The sequence below is a fragment of the Cucurbita pepo genome, chromosome 3 (genome assembly GCF_057944985.1).
Source record: "Cucurbita pepo subsp. pepo isolate OVF chromosome 3, ASM5794498v1, whole genome shotgun sequence".
Taxonomy (NCBI): Eukaryota; Viridiplantae; Streptophyta; class Magnoliopsida; order Cucurbitales; family Cucurbitaceae; genus Cucurbita; species Cucurbita pepo.
Window position 1 is genome coordinate 6249534 of NC_141800.1, and position 15722 is coordinate 6265255.

Genomic DNA, 15722 nt, shown 5'->3' on the forward strand with positions numbered 1-15722 from the left:
ATCGTCAAATTTGTAATAAGACACAAGAATAGACGAACAACATTGTTCATTTGAAAAAAAAAACTACGTACCATTATGTTACATTGCATTGTAATGAAACTATAAAAAGATGGTGGAATTCTGAGAAGATTTCCAAACCCATCATAACACGATGTACGACCAAACTAATTATTTAAACATGACATTGAAATGGAAAATTGAAGAAGAAACAAGAAACGGAAATGAAAGGATTTGGTTTCAAGCAGTGCATTGGAAGCCGGACGGAACGTTCTTTCCACAGTAGTTCAAAAGCAAGCTGAGGGAAACTGAGAGGTCAATCTTGAGACCCAAGCCTCTGGCCTTCACCGCAGTGCAAAGGCACACAGCAGCTTCCAGGTCAACAAGGCCTTGGATTAGGGTGCAGCATGGGGATTTTGGTGGTGAGCTGATCACTAAGTGCACTAGATCGTCCAGCAAGTCGGCGCAGACGTCGAGCTTGAGGGTGTCCCTAGGGCACTTGGGGAGTGATGGTTGCTGCCTTGACGGGGTGGGCTTGTGGGGCTTGGGTGGCGGCGGTGGGCAAGGGACATAGGTGGAGCTGACCATAGTGAAGAGCGCTTGGAAGCCATTGGTGGAGAGATATTGAAGGGTTTGTAGGTTTGTGGGATGGCTTGTGAAGAATTATGAGAAGAGTTAGGGTTTTTATAAATGGGGTTTGGGAATTTGTTGTATTTTAAAACAAAAATTCCTTATAAATTGCTGGATATGAAACACCTAACTCTTTGAGTTAGTTTATTAAGTTTTGAGGAATTGATTTGAGAGATGGGTTTTTAATTAGTTTGTCTTTTTTTAAATTATTATAAAAATGTCAAATGGCCTACAAACTAGACGAAGTGATGTTCCATAATAAGATATCAAATACTTTTTAAAATGAATTATTGTGGTTTGTTTGGTTGGAAAATAATATTTGATAGAACCCTTCCAGACAAGTGGGTAATAGATGATAATCTAGAGATTATTTTTAGCACAAATAATTTTTACAAATATAATATATATATATATATATATTTTTTTTTAAATATACTATGAGATTCCACGTGATTTTGAAGGAGTAACGAAACATTTTTTTTTATAAGGGTGTGGAAACCTCTCCCTAGTAAATTGTAAAATTGGCGGCGATATATAATGAGTCAAAGCAGATAAATATATGTTAACAATGAGTTTTGATATATATTGATGTTAGTATGACATAACAGTACAACTTCTAAAACATGACAAGACTAAGATTGTTATTACATGCATGCTTTGAAAATCTTTTAAAGTTTACTTAAGACGAAAATGGTTATAAGATAAAAGGTCTCTAAAAAAAAAAAAAAAAAAAAATTATTTAGGATCCCAAAAGTGAATTTTAAAACATAAATTGGACCGTTAAACTTCGATATAGGTTATAAAGTGTTGTTTGCGAATAAGTAGTGATTGATTAGAGATGTAGTGGCAAAGACTTGTTCAATGTCAAAATGAAAGGAAAAGCTTTGCTCTAAATCCGATGGAGAGAGAGCAGATGACCTTTATATCAAGAGCTAGTGCCACTGAGATTTGGCACAAAAGACTTGGGCACTTTCATCATTGAGGTTTGCTTTAGATGGAGTCAAAGAAGTTGGTAAAAAGACTCGCTGACATTAATGATTACATTCCTCTTTGCCGTGCTTGTAATTTTGGGGAGCAACATAGGCAACCCTTTCCTAAACGTTCATGGAGAGCCTCGAAAAAACTGCAGCTGGTTCATACTGATCTTTGTGGTCGTCAACGAACAACATCATTAAATGGTAATCTTTATTACATTGTTTTTATTTATGAACTAACGAGAATGTGTTGGATCTTCTTGCTGAAGCAAAAGCCAGAAGTAGCGGGCGTATTTTGAAATTCAAAGCCAGAGTTAAGAATGAAAGTGCATGCTTGATTTAGACTATAAGATCAGATAATGGCAAGGAGTACACTTCAGAAACTTTTAACAGGTTTTGTGAAGAGGCTGGAATTGAACATCAATTGACAGCACTATACACTCCTCAACAGAATGACGTCAGTGAAAAGAGGAATAGATTCATAATGGAGATGATATTTCATCTATTGAAGAGTTTAGATGACCATAAAGTATGTTATGCATCGTTCATGTTCTAGGATGATGCACAAATGTGTTTCTCAGTCCTAATGGTGGTGTAATCACACGACATTATGAGAAAAGTATTACTTGAGCATGGCCACATGTATAAAACAATAGGAATTCACCAAGAATTCATGAGGCGAATGAGCTTAGCCTAGCCTCGAAATTGGTCTACATTAAGAGAAAGAAGGCAGAGAGATTCATCGTAGACTTGGATGAAGGTATTTGCCTCGACCTAGGCTTACTCAGTAAAGCTATTCATTAAGATTTTCTCAACTCGACCAAGGTGGCCTCAACCTAAGTGACTTATTTCTAGCCTCGATGGCTTAGGCCTCGACCTTGACTCTAAGATCATCCCTTTGTCATGGCTTTCTAATACTGCATGAGTAACAAATTTTGATTTGTTAACTTATTTGATTCGGTTTGGCGTTTTTATTCACTCATTCCCATTAAGGTTTAGCTTCTCCTTTAGTCTCAAGTTAATGTTTTATGTAACAATCCTAAATTTTTACATACTCAGAGTCGCTACCAAGTCTCATGCTTATCTCTTAAATGCAGAATATAACTCTTAGATACTCATCATAAATAACGGAAAATTTAAAACACATTCAGAACACTTCAAACTACTAGACCACATTGTCGGTCTTACGTGTTTCAAAATATAACGTTGGAATTTAAAATTAAAACAAAACAATTACAAATGGAATAATCTAAATAATGAAATAAAAGCGTCCTATACTCCTATGACTAAGAATTTAAACATGCAACTACCTTATGCACGTGCCACAGTATCTATTTCCGATGTCGTCGTCGTCCGTACATGGGCGTCTTCTCTTTACCTGAAAAATGATATTTGGCACACGGCTTGAGTATTTCGAAGAATACTCAGTAAGTGGCCCACTGTTGGGGTCATGCTGATGCAAACACATGCAACATGCCATTGGGATCGAGCTCTAACTCATCTAGGAGTGGCCTCCAATCTCGAACAAATTGGATGTGTAGTACTTCTTTACACATGACCCACACGGGCGAGCGTGAATCCTCCGGGCGCTTGCCTGGACCCTCTAATCAAGCTAATATGTAACGACGTCTGGAAGTTATCGGAACCCCATAGTGTCATGAACTATTCAAACTTGATAGTATGGGTAATTATCATAGGTTTAATGTATGGAGCACAATTGCGAGTATGAACTATTTATTGGGGTTTTTTCTTGAGGCTTCAACTCTACCCTAGAAAGGAGAGACTTAAAATATAAATATATCTAAGAATAGCTTAACAATCCTCACATTTGTGCCGATCAAGGTAGGTCTTAAACAAAGATACTCTAATTTTCCATACATTAATAACTTCGCCTACGAAATGGCTTTAATGTTTGCTTGGTTGAATGTCTTGTATGATGTACGAATGACGAATTTTTCATGATTGTTTGATGCGTTTTGTGTTATGTTATGTTTATGCAATGATACAAGATGTACTATAATATGATTATGTTATGTTATGGTACTATGTTGTGATATTAATGTTGTATGATGCATGAACCTCCATATATTACACTATATAAACTACGATATCATGTACGTCGTGGTATTATGCACGCTCCTTTCCCTCCATAGCTTCTGCCAACGTGAGTTTAAGCTAGCCCAACAAGTAGACTTAGAGGATACGTATACGAGTCTGCTAGGTGGATCTATGTGTGCATGTGTAAAGAAATATTACACATTCAACTCTATCCAGACTGAAAAGTAGAGATCGTTGCATGTATTTGCATTTTCTGACCGCAACAGTGTGATTATTTACTGAGTATTTTTTTAAATTTATCAAACCAAGTGCTGTTTTTTTTAGATGAAGGCAAGAGAACCATGTAGGGTCACTGTATAGGCTATGAGAATGAAGGTATAAGAGTTGCATTTTCTATTCAAGTTATAGCCCTTGGGTTAGATATCAAAATTAGTTACTTAACATTAATGTTTAAAATGTGGAAGTCTCGATTTTATGGAAAAGTCAATATCAATAGATAATTTTGAAAAAAAAAAATATATACAACAAAAATACTAATAAATTAAATTAATAAAATAAAAAAAAAAACCTTTTACAATTTTAAATATTTTAAAATACTTATCATTGACTCGAGATAAAAGAGGCATACGATGATGTAATTAATATGAATTATAATGGATAACAATTCAAAAATTATGAAAAAGGTTGTAATAAATAATTATTAAAAAAAAAATTAATTGCCCAGTGAACCACGAATTATTCATCATCTTTTTCAAAATTAAAATTAAAGTTGTTTCTATAAATAATTAAATAAATGAATAAAGAAAAGAAAAAGAAAAATGTAGCAATTATCTCTACAATTTGCTTTTCATTGACCGTGACCGATAGTATTGACACGGACCATTGTATTCTTTTTTCATTAATATGTCGATATCTAATATTTTCCACCAAATCCACTTTTTAATCATATTGTATAAAATTGACCTTATATTTGATAAAAATATCAACACATAATATTAATAATAACCCTCTTCCTCGTTTACAATAGTAAATTCTTATACGACGGTTTAAATATTCTCATAAATTTTTCAAAAGTTCCCATGGACTATGAGATCTCACGTCGGTTGGAAAAGAGAACGAAACATTTCTTAAAATAATGTGGAAACATCTCTCACAGACCCATTTTAAAACCGTGAGACTAACGGCGATACGTAACGGGCCAAAGTAGATAATCTCTGCTACGGTGAGCTTAGGCTATTACAAATGGCATCAGAGCTAGACACCGAGCGGTGTGCCAACAAAGACGCTGGCCCCCAAGGGGGTGGATTGTGAGATCCCACGTCAGTTGGAGAGAAGAACGAAGCGTTCTTTATAGGAATGTGAAAACCTCTCCCTAACAAACAGATTTTAAAAACGTAAGGCTGACGGCGATACATAACGATTCCAAACGGATAATATCTACTAGCGGCGTACTTGGGCTGTTACACTGACATCCATATTTTCATTAAATTGAGGTCTCTACATTTTTCATCAACATTGTCATTTAAAACTTGAGTGTTAATATTACTCTCTTTAATTTTTCGTCATGAAATTTTTGAAGTTAAGGGTTTATTATGATTTCATTCAAGTGACACAGGTGAAACAAGATTTGAGGTTTCAAACATATGCATCGTCAAATTTGTAATAAGACACAAGAATAGACGAACAACGTTGTTCATTTGAAAAAAAAAACTACGTACCATTATGTTACATTGCATTGTAATGAAACTATAAAAAGATGGTGGAATTCTGAGAAGATTTCCAAACCCATCATAACATGATGTACGACCAAACTGATTATTTAAACATGACGTTGAAATGGAAAATTGAAGAAGAAACCAGAAACGGAAATGAAAGGATTTGGTTTCAAGCAGGGCATTGGAAGCCGGACGGAACCTTCTTTCCACAGTAGTTCAAAAGCAAGCTGAGGGAAACTGAGAGGTCAATCTTGAGACCCAAGGCTCTGGCCTTCACCGCAGTGCAAAGGCACACAGCAGCTTCCAGGTCAACAAGGCCTTGGATTAGGGTGCAGCATGGGGATTTTGGTGGTGAGCCGATCACTAAGTGCACTAGATCGTCCAGCAAGTCGGCGCAGACACCCAGCTTGAGGGTGTCTCTGGGGCACTTGGGGAGTGATGGTTGCTGCCTTGACGGGGTGGGCTTGTGGGGCTTGGGTGGCGGCGGTGGACAAGGGACATAGGTGGAGCTGACCATAGTGAAGAAGAGGAGGTTAAGGAGGAGGAGGAGGGCAATGGGCGAAGAGAGCTTGGAAGCCATTGGTGGAGAGATATTGAAGGGTTTGTAGGTTTGTGCCATGGCTTGTGAAGAATTATGAGAAGGGTTAGGGTTTTTATAAATGGGGTTTGGGAATTTGTTGTATTTTAAAAAAAAAAAAATCCTTATAAATTGCTCCATATGAAACACCTAACTCTTTGAGTTATTTTATTAAGTTTTGAGGAATTGATTTGAGAGATGGGTTTTTAATTAGTTTGTCTTTTTTTAAAGTATTATAAAAATGTCAAATGGCCTACAAACTAGACATAGTGATGTTCGATAATAAGATACCAAATACTTTTTAAAATAAATTATTGTGGTTTGTATGGTTGGAAAATAATATTTGATAGAACCCTTCCAGACAAGTGGGTAATAGATGATAATCTAGAGATTATTTTTAGCACAAATAATTTTTACAAATATAATATGGTTTCTTTTTAAATATAACTATGAGATTCCACGTCATTTTGAAGGAGTAACGAAACATTTTTTTTTTTTTTTATAAGGGTGTGGAAACCTCTCCCTAGTAAATTGTAAAATTGGCGGCGATATATGATGAGTCAAAGCGGATAAATATATGTTAACAATGTGTTTTGATATATATTGATGTTAGCATGACATAACAGTACAACTTCTAAAACATGACAAGACTAAGATTGTTATTACATATATTGGACGGTTAAACTTCGATAGCATGAAACCCATCCTTGTTTCAAATAAAAACATGTTTGAATAAGATATTAAAAGAATGAAAAATTGAAATATAAACAAAACACTATCGAAAGTCTCTCCTAACTTGATTGCTTAAGATTTCTTTGCCTTTACCTTAAAAATAGAAAATATTGATTATCAAAAATATTTAGTAAATAATCTTAGTTCTAGGATTAGTAGATACAATCATAAACAAGGTCTTAATTAGAGGATTAATGTTACTTAAGGGGTAGAATGTAATTAAAGGAGTAAAACAAAGTTTTGAAAAAAAATATACCATAAATAGAAGTGAGTTATTGGATCAATGACCTAATTTGCTTTGGATATCAACATCAATTTTTTGAAGGAAGAATCGCCGTTTAAGGAGGTATGTGAGTAAATTCTATTCTTGAACCCTCTTTTTGTTCATTGTGTTAATTTTGTAGCAATAGTTCAAATTTGAACTAGGGGATCACGTTTTAGTTTTAGAATTAAATTTTGTACCAAGCAGGAACTAAAACATGTTATATACCTAATGTTATGTCATGTCATGTCATGTAAAGTAAAGGCATATTATAGATTATATTATACTAATGATGATGCATGATGAAAGCCATGATGAATACTATGCATACATGTCTCGTATGTGTCCTATGACATGAATAAAAGGATAAATGAAATGATTCTTACTGATTTTAAGCCATTGGGACCTTACGCATTTATGTATGTTGTGCATCATGATACATCTCCGTTATGTTAGTACATATGTGTACTTTTGATATTTATGTTCGTCATGATATCATGTGGGTCTTTCCCTCTGTGGTGTTCGGCGCGTCAGCACATTTAACCCAATGAGTCAAGCCTTAGGGGTATGTAGATGAGTCCATCCTTAACGGTCCATGTGCGCATGTGCGCTGTAACGACCCAAAATTTTCTGCTTAATTTAAGGTCGCTACTGTATACGTACCATAAACATTGAATGCGGAAGACTTTATTTGAATTCCATAAAACATGACCTTTATTTTAAAACAAAGTCATGGACTTACGTGTTTTGAAAACATCTTTAAAACGACACAACAAAAGACTTAAATAAAATGAATAAGAGTTTAAGTTAAAAACATCCTATTCTAGCCCAAGTCTAAGAAAATAAATACCACTACCCTCTGCATGTGCCTTGGTCTCGAGTTGCGATGTCGTCGTCAACCGTACCGGAATGCCTTGCCTTAACCTGAAAAATGTAGTAGCATATGGCTTGAGTATTTAAAGAAATACTCAGCAAGTGACCCCACTATTGGGGTTAAATGCAACAATCACATGCAATGAAATGATGAGACCTATCTTTCGTTTCGTTTTCCCTACGATGCTGTCGTAACGGATAATTTTGGACGTGTACCATATACTCTACACACAGCCCATACGTGCGAGTATGGGCTCACCAGCTAAGTCGCACACTGCTGGGCCACCTTTCTTACCCGGTGGGCATACTCTGGGAGCCCCTTAGGCCAGACACTCGCTAGAACTAGTAACCGTCACGGCAGCGCTATGCAGACATAACGATCGTTGTCCTGCCATTGGATGTACGCGTCCGTACCCTCGTGATGGGATAGGGGTATCCGTCCCAAATGCATGAGCACACATAATGCATGAGGTCCCAAAACTTTTCCATTTTCATTATCCTTTAATACAACCCCGCTAGCATTATGTACGTATCATATCATTTTTCATATCGTTTCAAATATCGTTCATCATTCATGTCATATCGTTTCTCATCCTTCAATTCTCAAATCATACATAATTCTAACGGGGTTATACTTCATGTCATTTATCGTAATTTCATGTCATTCATATCGTGCTGTATACACACAATTTAGGAGACCTAACATAACGTTCTATGCTTTTAACATAACATTTCATCATATACACATCATACCATAACATATTGCATCACAATGTCTCATATCATAAATGAGTCATAACATAAACACTTCATAGTCATATCGTTCTCTAACTTATCAGAGCCTTAACGTTCTTTACTTATCACAGACATAGCATTACGTTAACGTACCTTAGTCATCTCATCACAAGAACTTAACCTAACGCTATCGTTCTATCAATCTATCACAAACCTATCCCTTTCTACCCGTAGCCTAACTGTATTCTTCCATCAATCTCTCTTATCCATATCACTCCAGTATGTAACCTAACCTTAACGTTTCATGAACGTATTTTACTCCTATCGTTACATTTCGTTTTGTGCATCCTTCTCGTATCCTATCTCAAACATATCATTGAACACATCGTACCGTAATTATTATTAAACAATTCACATATTATAACATATACATAACAAATAAGAAGCATATCGATCCACAGACAATTCACACATATCAATATATATGACACGTGCAGAATCACGGGGCACGTGTCAACAGCAAATATAACCATGCCGATAGTAAGTTCACTTACTTGGCTAGCTTAAATCGTTGCCATGAATATATCTTTAATGAATGTTCGATTCCGTCCTTTGAAATCCGAGTCAACCTATGTGAGCCCATGACATCAGTTTCAAGTTTGAAATCTACAAAATTATTTCTCTCATTTACATGGGTCCATTGTTAAAAGTCTTGAAATATAATCAATAATTATATTTTTATTAAAAATCTTATTTTTCATGGTTACTGTGTAGAAAGAGAAGTATATACAACTATTTAAGTTATTCTGGCCTTTACTACTCTCTGTATTTACCATCTGCATTTACCTTTCCCTCTATATTTAGTTTGTGGTTTTTAATTCCCTAATTTTTTTTGTTGCGTGTGCCCTTTTCATTTTGTTCTCATGTATTCTAAATTTACAGTGGATCTCTGTTTCCAAATTTTTCCTTACCTCAATGTTTACTGTTCACAGATTTTCTTGGTCATTCTATTTTTAATCTATTCATTTGGCTACTGATATAAATTTAATCTAATATTACTAATGATTTGCTAGAATTCATATGAATGATGGGCATTTAGTTTCTAACTCAAAGCTAAACCATTGTAATAATTCAATGAAGATCTAACTATAATTGGTTGTCATTTCTAAAAATCAATAGGATAAAAGAAAATGAAGATTTAATATATACCTTATTGATCGGATCTATCTTCACATAAATCTCACATGAATCACAGCTGAGTAAAAAGACCATTCTCATTTTTTTTTTCTCAAGTAAAACTGACGTTGTTTTTCTGTTTCTTTTTTTTGCAAGGAACTGTTGCTTTGTGGCAGAAGGATGGGTTGAGGAGAGATAATTGTGGGGAGGGATGAAAGGTTAGTGGAGAGAAGTGGGGGAAAGGTTTTTTTTTTTTTTTTTTTTGTTTATTTATTTATTTATTATTATTATTATTATTTTAACTATTTTTTTATAATTATTTTATTTGTTTCTTTCTTTCTTTATTGTTGGGCTATTACATGAGCGGTGTCTGAAAAAGTACCACATCCAACCTTACCCAGACTAGAAAGAGCTCAACGTCATGTTATATTGTTTTAAAGCATAGGTCCTATCATGTATATGTTTGTTTGCATTATCTGACCCCAACCGTAGGGTTACTTATTGAGTATTTCTTAAAATACTAGCCACATACTACCCTTATATTTTAGGTAAAGGTAAAGCACCCCTACACATACGACCGTGATTCTAGAATGGTCATAGAAGCTAAGTTATGAGAGTAGTATGCATTGTTTTTCTTCATGGGTAGTTCAGGGTTCTCATCTTCGTACTGGAATCATGTTAATGTTTCTTTTCTAACGTTGATGGTACTTTTTATTTCTTATTTTTAAATTGAATGTGTAAATTCATAGCTTCATAAGAAAGATTCTAATGAGTAATTCGTTGAAGAATCATACGTGTAGTGACACCTCTCATCCAGGTTAGTGAATGTAAGGCATTACCGTAATTTAAAAATAGAGTGACGCACAAATTTATTTGTTTATCCTAATAGAAGTTAGGATAATTCATCAAAATTAAAATGATTAATTGAGAGTGACGCACAAATAATCTACTAGTATGATTTGATTGTTCGAAAACTATTTATTGTCTGCCGACATAATATTTTAATAGATCGAAAATAGAAAGTTTATAATTAAAATATATCAAAAAAAGAAAAAAGAAGAACTTGAAAAATTGGAAGGCATCACTCCAAGACAATTTACTTAAAAGAAAGTCAAAGTAATGGACAAGCAAAGAGAGGTGTGTGACACATCCTAGAACTCCACCAATCAATACATTGCATAATCAAATATAAAAACATTAATTAGTCAATTTAATGACTTTTATTTCTTCCTTTTTTTTGTACTCTTAATTTAAACTTTATTCTCCACTTGCAACCATACATAAAAAGTCAAACCTTCAAGATTTGATCCATTAAAAAACATTATATTTTCTTTGTTGTTCATTCTTAATCAATCCCAAAAAGGCCATATCAACTCTACCAATAGTTTCTCTTTAACTATTCAAATATTGTAGTTTTGCATGTCAATAACTAAACTTAAATTTCTACTAATCATAATTTAGAAATAATGTTTAGGTTAAATATTTATCTTTGTATAAGTTTTTTTTAATTATATTTTTCTTTATGATCGAAACAGTAAACGCAAGTTAAATAAATTGTTGAACAATGAATGTATATGTCAACTATCGATGAAAATGTCATAACGGTTCGTATCAGTTATTTACGTGAGGGACCATTACGACTAATAAATTAAAGTAAAAAAAAAAAAAAAAAAAACTGAATGAAATCGACCTAAAAGAAATTAATATCCATATATTTATTTATTTATTTTTAAATTCGAATCAAACATTATAGTCAATGATATAATCCAATCCAATGATATATGTTCATTTTGGTTAATAGTCTACATTTTATTAAAAAGATAGGTTTCATATTTATAATTTTAATTTCATGTGAAATAAATTTAATTCTTTTAATTAAAGTAGATTTTAAAAATTAAGAGGTGAAATTTATAATTATTTTAAATTAAGTCATTACTACACATAAGGATCTTGAAACAAATACAAATTTACTTCTCAATACAAGAATGTTTACCCTACTTCATGTGTTCCATGTGTTTATGCTCGGTAAGTACATGATCGACAAGACTCTAGTGATATATTATGAGCCTTTGCAGTTAGACAAAAGCTTGAGTAAAGAAAAAAAATATCTATATAGATTTTAGCTCGATAAGTGATGAAATTGCACATTAGAGAGATAACATTTATCACATGAAAATGATGATGGAGAAGTTCCTAGAGTTATTCCAAGCTTAAGATGTGTGTGTTATTTCTCAATCTTCATACTATCATTTCTTTTATTTCTAGCCAACGCCAATTTGGAGAACATGATGAAGAAAAAAGAAAATGGAGGAAGTCGATTTGGAGTTAGTTTTGGAACTATTCCTCAACGAGTAGGATAAAACGAACATCAACTCAAGAAATTTAGTGAACCCTGCACATGTCATTATTATGACTGTTTGCATGTATTATGTGATGCTATGCTATGTTATAAATTACGCTATGTCGTATTATGTATTGTTATAAGCTATGCTATAATACGACCATACCATGTTACCATCTTGTGGATTATATTTATGATATTGATGATATGATGCATAAAACTTCATACACCAAGCTATGTAAATTATGTTAATTAGGGAAGATATGACAATTATTACGGATGCATGTCTCACAAACTTGGTATGTCATGAATGAATGGAGGTATGACTTGAATCATAAACTTATGTCATGGTTTTAAGCTATGGGAACCTCATGCATTTATGTGCGTCATTTGCACCAGGATACTTTCCCATTGTGATTAATACGAATGCGTACATTACGATATCTATTTTTGTCGTGATATTACGTGGGTCCTTTCTCCATGTGGTTTCCGGTAGCATGAGCGTGCATTAACCCGATGAATGAGGCCTAGGGAATATATACATGAGTCTATCTGGTCAGACTATGTGCACGTGCGTGGGCCGTGTGTATAAAAGTACTACACATTCAACCCTGCCCGGACTGAGTTTAAAGTCATGTCATGATGGTTTTATGAAATGATAGGTCCCACCATATTGCATTTGATTGCATTTTTCTTACTTCAACAGTGGGGTTACTTATGGATTATTTCTTAAAATACTAAGTCGCATGTTACTCTTCTTTTTTAGGTACAGGTAAGGTACTTTTGTATGGATGTGACGGCGTCGCGGTGAAGGCCATGAGATCAAAGCAGGGTATTGTGTTCATGTTTGTTTTAGTAGTCCTGAGGTTATATCACGCCATCGCCTTATTTTTTTTTTATCTCATTTGAATTCACATTAGCTATTTTTTGCTATATTGTTCATAGAAATATTGTTTTAATGAATTTATTATGAATGTTTAAGTCCACGACATCGTTTATGAAATATTTTCATAGACTTTTCCACACGTATTAGCCATGTCATGCATGTAGTAGTATCTATATTTGATTAGGAAAATTAGGGTCGTATAGGCCTAGCCTTGTCACTACCTAGAGTACCACAAGTGGCACCATCGATGCCTGTAGTAGTGTCGGTCCCCACTACGACTACCCTAATGTGGGAGACCTTTCGTTTAATAAATATAGACTATGACAACCAAATAACGAGCGTAGGCAACCAACAACCCTAAGATGATAAGAGATGAAATAATTATGAAATTGTAAGAGAAACAGCCTTTGTATCATCAATTGGACTGTTAAAGATCACGTGTTTGTTTAGATTGCTATCAGCTAATATCTAATTAAATCTCGTTGTAGTTAGGAGCTGATTTAGTTTTAATTTGTTTACTTGTTTGTTACTGTAGATTTCTAGGTAGATTTTTTAATATCTTTTTATATTCTCTCTATATATTTAGACCTTTCTTGGTCTTCATAATACAATTTTCTCCTCAACCATTCAATCACTCGTTCTTTCACTAACAAATTGGTATCAAAGCCGTCTTTTTAAGGATCTGTGAGATCAAAATGGAAGGAGAATCCAGTTTTTTAGCTGTTGCACCACCAGTCTTCGATGGAGACAATTATCAAATGTGAAAAGTTCGTATGGAGACTTATTTGGAGGCTTTGGATCTTTGGGAAGCAATAGAAGAGGATTACGAGGTCCCTCCACTTCCAGCAAATCCTATTGTAGCAAAAATCAAAGCACATAAGGAAAAGAAGACAAGAAAATCAAAGATAAAAGCTTGCCTATTTGCAGCCATATCTCAAATGATCTTCATGCGAATAATGTCTCTCAAAACAGCAAAGGAAATCTGGGATTACCTCAAGGCGGAATATGAAGGAGATGAGAGGATTCGTGGAATAAAAGTCCTGAATTTGATTAGGGATTTTGAGTTTGTTGAAAATAACAATTGCTCTGATACCAACTTGTAGAAAATAGACGCTTGCTCTGAAATTAACTTGTTTAAATAACTCTCACGAACCTGTGAAGGAGGTGTCAAGAGGGGAGAGACAAGGGGACAAAAGAAATTATGAAAAAGCTATTTTCTATTACACTGTACACTTTGCTTTTTGTCTCTTGTTCTTGCTCTCTGCCTCTTGCATTTTACAATAAAAACGAATCAATTTATAGGGTTTCTACGGTAAAAAATTAGCTATCCCATCACCCATTTTCTATTGGAATGATTCTTGGCCCTTTATATTTTCTTTGGCCTTTTCACTCAAATTGAAAAGTCTTACTAAGTTTAACAAAATAAAAAACTACCCTTCTCTTCTTTTTTTCATTTAAGTTTATTCCCAACAAAACTCCCCCACATAAACTTCAATGCTCTTATCGTCTGTCATGCCAATCGTCTTCTTGTATTTGTCAAAAAGTACTTTCGGTAGCGGTTTTGTAAAGATGTCTGCAACTTGATCCTGACTTGCCACATGCAGCAATTTCACGTTTCCTTCCTTCACATGATCTCAGATTAAATTTAATCGAACGTCAATGTGTTTGCTTCTTTCACGGTTTACTAGGTTCTTGGCCAACTCAATTGCTGATTTGTTGTCAACTTGTATTACGGTTGCACCTCGATGCTTTTTCTCCATCTTACTCAACAAGTTTCTAAGCCATATTGCGTGACACACACATCAAGATGCTGCTACATACTCAGCTTCACACGTCGAGAGTGTCACGATCGGTTGCTTCTTTGAAAGCCAAGTAAATGCTGTGTTGCCCATGAAGAATACATAACCCGATGTACTTTTTCGATCGTCTATGTCTCCGCACCAATCACTGTTAGAGTAATCGACTAACTTGTAATATTCTGTTTTTCAGTAGAATAACCCAAGTGACAATGTTCCTTGGACGTATCGAGAACTCGCTTCAACGCTTTTCAATGTGAATAAATTGGCTCCTCCATGAACCGACTTATTATGCCAACACTTAATGAAAGATCTAGCCTTATGCATGTAAGATTGCGAAGGCTTCCCACCAGGCTTCTGTACCTATTTGCATCTAACTCGTTCTCCTTCATCGTACTTTGAGAGCTTTGCACCTGGTTCCATTGGTGTAGATACCGGGTTGCAATTTTTCATCTTGTACTTCTTCAAAATTTCCTTTGCATATTTCTCCTGTGATATAAAAATACATGTTTCTCCTTATTTAACCTCCAAACCGAGGAAAAACTTTAACAAGCCCAAGTCTGTCATCTAAAATTCTCGCGTCATTGTGCTTTTGAACTCTTCTATCATTTCATTATTGTTGCCTGAGAAGATGAGGTCATCGACATAGAGAGCGACAAGTATCACATCGCCTCCACTCTTCTTTGTATAATGTGAATGTTCGTGGGGACATTGCTTGTACCCGTTCTCCTTGAAGTATGTGTCCATACGAGTATTCCATCCTCGTGGTGCTTGTTTCAACCCGTAAAGCGCCTTCTTCAATTTTAGTACCTTCTTCTCTTCTCCAATTTTCACATACCCAGGAGGTTGTTCGAGGTATACTTCTTCTTTAAGCACACCATTCAAGAATGCTGACTTGACATCCATTTGAAAAATCGGCCATTTGAATTAGGCTGCTTGGGAAATTCTAGCAACGGGAACAAACACTTCG

At 34.6% G+C, this 15722-nt stretch overlaps 2 pseudogenes; both read right to left on the reverse strand.

Annotated features, from left to right (window-relative positions):
• Window positions 1-237: 237 nt before the first annotated feature.
• Window positions 238-585, reverse strand: LOC147793104 (14 kDa proline-rich protein DC2.15 pseudogene; annotated as a pseudogene).
• Window positions 586-5528: 4943 nt separating this feature from the next.
• LOC147793105 (14 kDa proline-rich protein DC2.15 pseudogene) lies at window positions 5529-5954 on the reverse strand (annotated as a pseudogene).
• Window positions 5955-15722: the final 9768 nt, after the last annotated feature.